The following is an 8,817-nucleotide window of genomic DNA, read 5'->3' as shown; positions in this document are numbered from 1 at the left end:
AACAACCCATTCGATTGTTAGTACTTTTAAGTTGTTTAGGGGTTGATTTGTAGGTGATTTGGATACAAATTTACAAATCCAAAAACATAAGAATAATGGGTCCCACAAAAATATGTGATTTGTTGAATGTATTCAAAAATAAAATCCAGATCCAAACTCAAATTTTAAGCCAAAAATTGAAAACATCATTTTAACGTTTTTTGTGGATTTGAATTTATATATCCAATATCCCAAGATTTGCATCATGTACTCCTGCTTCTCAACTTTCACTTCTCTTCCTTGTGGTTTTATGTTCCAACAGCCTTAAATATTTTTATTTTTGAAAAAAAAAATTTTATGATGATGGCTGATTGTATATCTCTTTTATATAAAAAGTGTGTAGATAACGAAAATTCTTGATTTTAATGACAATGCAATATTGTTATGAATTTAATCAAGGCACTATTATTAAATTTTAATTTATCAATATAATAAAATTTTACTTAATTAAATCTATTTATAAAACAAAATTTAATAGTATACAACCTATGTATATAAAATTAAAATAATATTCAAATTCAGGTGAACCAATCACGTATTCAGTTTCTGTTATATTTTCAAATTTAATACCAATCACAGATTCAGTTTTTTAAAACTCAAAAACAATTTATCGACATTGAACCAATCACATTTTCAGAAATATGTTTTTAGACATTAAATTCAGATTTTCTTTTCAGAATCCCATTTTTCAAAAATAAAGTTTTCTAATGGCGAACCAATCAGACCTTTAGTAATTGTTTTGCCTATTTTTCTATTTTGCAATCCCTATGGAGATGATCTACTTATCACTGTATTACTTATGTAATTATGTGCACTTGCGTATTTGAATCGAATATTAAGTTTCACAACAACCTGCCATGGCATCTACCAACTGGTCAATCCTTTGTAGTGGGAAACAGTCCTTGGGACAAGCCTTGTTTAGGTCGGAGAATTCGATACAGGTTCTCCACTTCCCATTCAGCTTCAGGACTAGCGCGGGATTGGCAAGCCAGACTGGGTATTTTGCCTCCCGGAGAAACCCACATTTTAGTAACCAAGCTACTTCTTCCTCTAGTGCTTCAGCTCGGACGATTCCCAAAAGTCTCTATTTTGTGGATTTTGTAGGCACGTTCTTGTCCAAATTTAATGCGTGCATTATTATATTCGGACTAATTCCCACCATAACCCCATGCGATAAGGCGAAAACATCCAGGTTCTTCTGTAAAAAGTCGACCAACTCCTTCTTTCCTTTGCCTTCAAATGCCATCAGGGCGGGTCGACCCAAAATCGCATTGTATGCGACCAGACAATCGATTACCACGAACTCGAGTACTTTGGAGACAGTTCGTGACTCTTCTCCCATTGTCACCATAAGTCTGATTGTCCTTATGGTCGTTGTCCCTTCACCCAAAAACTCGTACAGAGTCATCAAGGTCACCTTCAAATCGGATACTGACAGTCCCATTTTTTCCAGGTGGACCTGAAAAGTAAATTTACAGAGCTTTCGTTATCCACCAGTATTCTTCAGACCCTTCGGTATGCGAGCTGCATGGTTACTACCAGCATATCATTATGTGGGAATTGGACGTGGCTAGCATCCTCTTCCATGAAAATGATTGGTTGTTTTTCCAATCGTTGCTGTTTTGATAACCGTTGCTCGGGGATGAACACCACCCCATTATGAGCCTTCAACTCATTAATTACCTCTTTTTGGCCCCGCTGCTCATACCAGCCAAATGAGTTCCTCTCGCAATAGTGGTTATATCTCCCCCTACTATTGGAGGAGGTTCGACCTGGTTTTCCTAAGCTCTAGATAGGCCTATCGGAGCTTATGGAACTAATTGAGTGTTCTACTCGACGGGCTGATTAGGAACTACCAGATTTTGGGCGTACTGGGCCAATTGTCAAACTCTGATAAGAGTTTCAATTTCATCCTTCAGCTGCCGACAATCATCAGTGTTATAACCAATGTAATCATGGAATCGAAATTTTTTTTGAAGGATCTCTGTTTGCCCTCTGATTTCTCAAAGGTTCTAGCTTCTTCCATCGAAGGCGATTAAAATTAGCCGGAAAAATATGCTCTCGGGTGTCTGTTAGGTCGATATATGTAGCATGGATAGGTTTGAACTTCTCCACGGACTTTTTTTTCTTCGTCTCGCTCTGGTCGCCCTCACCATTCCCCTTCCTTTTGTTGTTCCCCCCTTAGTTATTCTGGGTAACGGTTTGAGTCATAACTGCAACATCCATTACCGCTCCAATAGGTTGGACAGGGGTCTGGCTAGTTCCTACGATAGAAGCTTGCACCTCCTACAGGTTTATTCATTCTAGAGATCAGGCCAAGAATTCATCTACGCTTTTAACTCCTTTTCCTGGGAATTCCTGCCATAGATCACCCCCAACAAGGATTACCTTCCTCATTTCCACGAGCTTGGAGCTATCATCAGCGTCCCTAGCTCGTGCAGCAACATTGGAAAATCTGCTCAGATATGCCTTAGCATCTCACCAGGTTGCTGATTTACGTTGGCCAATGAATTAGCCTCAACCCAAGCTGCTTGTGAAGCTCAGAATGATTTTTTGAAATTGGAAGAAAATTTCTTCCATGAGCTTATGGAATGGCTCTTGTATTGTTCAAACCACTACCTGGCGAGCCTGACCAGAGTTGTAGGGAACAAGATACACCTTAGATCGAGCCTGGCATTGTGGGCCATCACAATGCTGATAAACATTCCTAGGTGATAAGACAGATCTCCATCTCCATCAAACATCGACATGTGTGGCATCCTAAAACCTACAGGATATGTTGCTGCCGAAATGTTTGGAGCAAAAGGTTCGAGCTCCTCGTGTGAGTCGCAATCATCCTTTCCCATCCCAGATAAGAGTCTTTTCATCTTCTCTTCCATTAGAGCTAGTCTCTCAAGTGTTTGGTCCCTAGTCCCTAGGTTAGTTGGGGGCTGTTCAACAGCTTCCATCCTATCATACACGTTTGATGGCTTATTGTCTCTCCATGCTCGAGCTTGGTTATGTGGGGCATTCCCGTTGGTGTGTACTATGGACGGACCTCCCTCGTGATGAGTATAACTAATATCCTCATCTTGAGCTGGATACCTTCTCTGCGAGTTCAGATGATCACGCAAGTCGAGCAGTGGATCTTATCGAGGACTTTGCACTGAACTCAAATGATTTCTTAGGTCGCTCTCAGACCTGCCGCTACGATGGCTCTCTGTCTAGTAACTTTCACTTACAGCTCACTGTTGAGAACGAGGACCTAGATTCTTAACACGCGTTCGTGGGACGAAAGTATTTACAGATGGGGGAGGATTTCTCCTACTGTCCCATGGGTTAGAATATCTCATTGAGGACGAGGTGGTGTTGGATGTCTTATAGGTGACGGAGGATGCCTTATTGGCGAGGCTATCCTCATTCCATCAGGATGGACTAAATTAGCTCGCCTTCATTCTACTTCAACATCCCTTGTTCTCTATGCCTGGTGCTCCGATCGTGGCACATAGGGGTTAGTCGAAGCATTCTGCCTTAGCGAGCTTGTCCCATCCCCTCCTCGCAGTCCTAACTAACCGACTGACATGATGATGACCCCTGTGATGATCAGTGGGCTGATCATTCTGGTGATTTCGCCCTGAAGGCACAGAACTCGGAGTGGCAGTTCTGACAGATCGACTCGGTTTAGGCCGGTTATTCATTTGGGACTTATGAGACCCACTTTCCTCTTTCTGACATTAACGTCAGTTGCAAGAGGGGGTAACCGAGCCAAGACCTCCTCAATCTACCTATTTGCGCTAGCGAGATGGCTCTTTAACTGCATGTTTTCCATCTCAGTAGCAGTCATATAGCCTGGGTTAGGATTTGGCGGTAGCGATGCCGAACTCACAATATCGCCCTGCCCCGCCAGTTGTTTCCCCAGACGTTGCTGAACATCCAGGCCCCATTCATTGGGAAGAATGGTATGATGGGCCTTTTGCCCACCAAGTTGTTTTGTCTCATTATCGTGCATTGAGCGAGTGAGCACCATGATGAAAGTTGATGGGAACTTGTAAAGCACTAATTTACTCTCAATGAAAGCACCAAACTGTTGACACGGTTTTTCGCCAACAGTATATTAAGAAATAAAAAGGGGAGATTAGTGCAAGATAATAAACTGCAATGAAATAACAAGTACCCACTCAAAAGAAAGGAATTTTTATGTGGTTCAGTGGTTAAAATCCACCTACTCCACGAGTCCAAATTATTACTATATCTCTCTCTATTTTGGCAGAGTTTAGGTAATACAGAAAAATTGGTCCCCTTCCCTGTCCAAAATTCCTAGTATTTATAAAGGGATTCCATGGACATGTTTGGGTAACCGTGTAAATAAACCGCATAATTATATATGGTATATATTTTATAGAAATTATTCCCATTTACATTGGGATATGATTTGATAACAGAATAAATACGCTCTTGCTATCTCGAGTAATAAATTATAGATATATATGATATAGCCTGGTCATTAATGAGCGTACAAGGATTGCCCGAGTCTTTTGGGATCCTTTAGTTTGCGTTATATCTAGGTCCTTGCGAGCTGAACATCTCACCTAAGCTCGTGTTTGACAGCTATCTGACTCTGAGCTCGTAGTAAATCCAGGACGCCTAATATTGGGCCCGACCATTAAGAATCTTGAGCTCCTCACATGGTTAATAACTAGATATTTTACTTGGTTATTTTTCCACGTATTTACCTGCCACTTGTACCCGAGCTGGGTAAGTTAACTCGTGCTGAATTTAGGGTACAACTGAAACTAATGACTTAATTCTACTAATCCCATTTCCTTGATAAGTTTATCAAATGTAGCTTCTGGTAGTGTCTTTGTAAATAGATATGCAAGATTGTCTTCAAATGCAATCTTCATAACCTTCACATCTCCCATGGCCACATATTCTCGAATTATGTGATACTTCTTTTCTATATGCCTACTCCTCTTGTGACTTCGAGGTTCTTTCGAGTTGGCTATTGCTCTTGCGTTTTCACAAAACAACATAAGTGGTTTATCCATATCTGGAATAACACCAAGATCTGAATAGAACTTCTTTAGCCCGACTATTTCCTTACCTGCTTCAGACGCAACTATGTACTCAGCCTCCATGGTGGAATCTAAGATCGCAGACTACTTTACGCTTCTCCATATCACAACTCCACCCCAAGAGTAAACACCATTGGAGAAGTAGGCTTCCTGTCATCGACATCAGTCTGAAAATCTGAATCAGTGTAGCCTGTAGGGTTTAAAACACCACCCTTGTAGACTAACACATAATCCCTAGTCTGCCTTAAATAGTTCAGAATATGCTTAACTACTATCCAATGTTCTGGTCCTGGGTTTGACTGATACCTGCTAACTACTCCCAGTGCATAGTAGATATCTGGTCTATTACACAACATAGCATACATCATACTTCCAACTGCAGATGTGTGAGGAACTTTTCTCATTGCATCTTCCCCTTCAGGATATTGGGGAGATTGCTTCTTTGAAAGGTGAATTCCATGGTGGGACGGCACACGTCCTTTCTTGGAATTTGTCTTTGAGAAACGTTCAAGCACTTTATAAATGTAAGATGCTTGAGATAGAGCTAGGAGTTTGTTCTTTCTATCCCTGATGATCTGGATACCTAGAACATAACTTGCTTCACCCAAATCCTTCATCTGGAATTGAGTGCTTTGCCAATTCTTCACATATGATAATTTCTTAACATTGTTTCCAATGAGTAAGATATCATCTACATAAAGAACTAGGAATACCACTATTTGATTTGCCTTCAGTTGGTAAACACAAGGCTCATCAATATTTTGTTCGAAGCCATAGGTTTCGATTATTTCATAAATCCTAAGGTTCCAAGACCGAAAAGCTTGCTTAAGTCTATAAATGGACCTATTCAACTTGCAAACTTTTCCTTCTTGTCAAGCTACTTTAAATCCTTATAGCTGATCAATATAAATGACTTCGTCAAGCTTCCCATTAAGAAAAGTTTTCTTGACGTCCATTTTCTAGATCTCATAGTTGAGAGCGGTTGCTATGGATAGGAGGATGCAAATGGACTTGAGCATGGCTACTGAACTAAAAGTTTCCTCATAGTCCACACCTTCTCTTTTGGTATAACCCTTTGCCACTAATAGAGCTTTATAAGTTTCGATATTTCCATCAACACCTCATTTCTTCTTGTAAATCCACTTGCATCCAATGGCCCTAAATTCACTAGGTGAATCCAATGGCCTTAATTGAGAACATGGACTCCATTTCCTGTTTCATGGCTTCGAGCCATAGTTCTTTTTCAAGGCTAGCCATTGCCTGTTTAGAAGACAATGGATCATCATCACTAGTGTCACCAACAACCATATTGGTTTCACCATCCAAACCATAGCGAACTAGGTTCCTAGAAACCCTCCCACTACGACGAGGCTTCGTGACTGTTTGCTTAAGAACAGTGGTTCTATCTTCATTTAAATTGACTTGTGTCGGTTGGACATAAAGAGTGGGAATTTCATCATCAACTTGCGTTGATGACGATGGAACATTGGTTGGAGTCAATTCTTCAACCATCCCCTCTAAAACTACTTTGTTGTGCGGTTTGAAGTTTTGGACATAGTCATTTTCCAAATTAGTAGCATTTGTAGAAGTAAACACTTTCTTTTCTAAATGACTATAGAAAAGTCCACCCCGAGTGCCTTTAGGATAGCCGACAAACATGCAAACTTCAGTTTGCGATTCTATTTTTCCTTCCTTTTTCCTCAGGACGTGGGTGGGACACCCCCAGATTCTAAAATGATGTAAGCTAGGATCATGACCATTCCAGTGTTCTAAAGGTGTTATGAGGATTGATTGTGATGGTACAACATTTATAGTGTTGTTCGCAGTTTCAATTACATCTCCCCAAAATAAAATTTGTAGAGTTGAGTAACTAAACATGCATCTAACCATTTCCAATAAAGTTTTGTTCTGGCGTTCCGCTACACCATTTTGTTGCAGAGTACCCGAGGCAGTAAGTTGTGATAAAATCGCAAGTTCAATTAAATGATCTTGAAACTACATATCCAAATATTCTCCACCCCTTTCAGATTGCAAGATCTTTAACGTTTTACCTAATTGGTTATGAGCCATAGCTAGGAATTCCTAAAACTTTGGAAATGTTTCTGAATTCCTATACATTAGGTAAAGACATGAGTATCTAGAGTAATCTTCAATGAAAGTGACGAATACTCAAAACCACCCCTGGCTTGTACATTCAAAGGTGCACAAACATCTGATGAACAAGTCTAAGTGGTTCCTTTGCCCTATCACCCTTTTGCAGAGAATGGATGCTTGGTTAGTTTCCCTTCTAAACAAGATTCATAGATAGATAATTCACCTAAGGTGAGTTTCCTCAAAGGTCCATCCTTTGTAAGTCTTTGAATTTGATCATAGCCAATGTGACCTAGTCTCAAATGCCATAAATACATCATGTTATCGTTATTGGTCTTTTGACATTTATTGGTCATAGGATTAGCTACTTTGAATAAATCATTGTTAAGAGCGAGGGGTTCTTTAAGTTGGAGAATATAAAGCCTGTTTTCCAAACATGCAATACACAATTGTGATCCATTGAAAGAAATAGATATATTGAAACTTGTGAAAGTCATAAAAAATTGTTCTAATTGCAACATGGAAACTGAAATCAAATTTCTACTAAAATCCGGAATAAAAAATACATCTTTCTAAATTAAATATTTATTTCCGAACTTCAGGCGAGCTCTTCCTCTAGCTTGGACCGTAACGATCGCTCCGTTCCCCACTCAGCGTAACGAACGCTCTGTTCCCAACTATATGCTTTAAGCTGCCTACGTCCACTTCCTCCCATGATTCAAGAAGTTGTAAAGAGTTACAAACATGGTTAGCAGATCCAGAATCAATAATCAAAACAGATTTATCATTCTAGAAAACACATGTTTCTAAGATATATGCACTATAATCATTACCTTTGTTTTTCGCTGCTAGAAACAAGGGACAATCTTGTTTCTAATGCCCATTCTCTTTGTAGTGAAAACACTTACCTTTACCTTTCTTGTTTTTATTTTTCTTCCCCTTAGGCGTATGTGCACTAGTTGTGCACTCGTCTTTACAGCCTTTTCATGCTTGGGGTTTTTGTTTTTTCCATCTTTCCTTTTATTTCCTGCTTTCAAAGATGAAGTTTTGTTATCTTCACCCTTAGTTGGATCAACAGCAGTAGCAGTAGTCTTCTTTTCTCCTCCCTTACTTGGTCCACCCATGATAGACTCAAAATTTTGAAGCTCTTTCAGGAGCTGCGTCAGAACATAGTTGAGTTTATTCATCATATAGTTTGTGGTGAACAACAGGAAAGCTTGAGAGATTGTTAAGGATTAAGCCGACTTGAGTCTCCTCATCTGCAATTGCTCCATGCAGTTCAGCTTCCTAAAAGTAGTTGGTCATCTTGATCAGGTGATCACGAACGTGCTGAGACGATGCCATTCGAGCATTGTGATAAATTTATATTTTAGACTTATTAATTGAGCTTTTGGACTTAAAAATCTAAGTGAAATAGAGTGTTTGTGTTGTTAATGTGTGGTTTTAGTCATTTCGTCTTTTAATTTCTGTTTGTGTATTTTATTTTAATTAATGATAAATCTTGTGGGAAAATAATGGGATTATGATCTAAAAATGTGATATTTATTTTTGAAGGCAAAAAAGAAAGGATGCTTGGTGAAAAATGTGCAAAGAAAGCATCTTGGAGCTGAAATCCTGGTACTTTGTAGTAGCA

The sequence above is a fragment of the Humulus lupulus genome, chromosome 6, assembly GCF_963169125.1.
Source record: "Humulus lupulus chromosome 6, drHumLupu1.1, whole genome shotgun sequence".
NCBI lineage: Eukaryota > Viridiplantae > Streptophyta > Magnoliopsida > Rosales > Cannabaceae > Humulus > Humulus lupulus.
Note: the sequence above shows the minus strand (reverse complement) of the source record.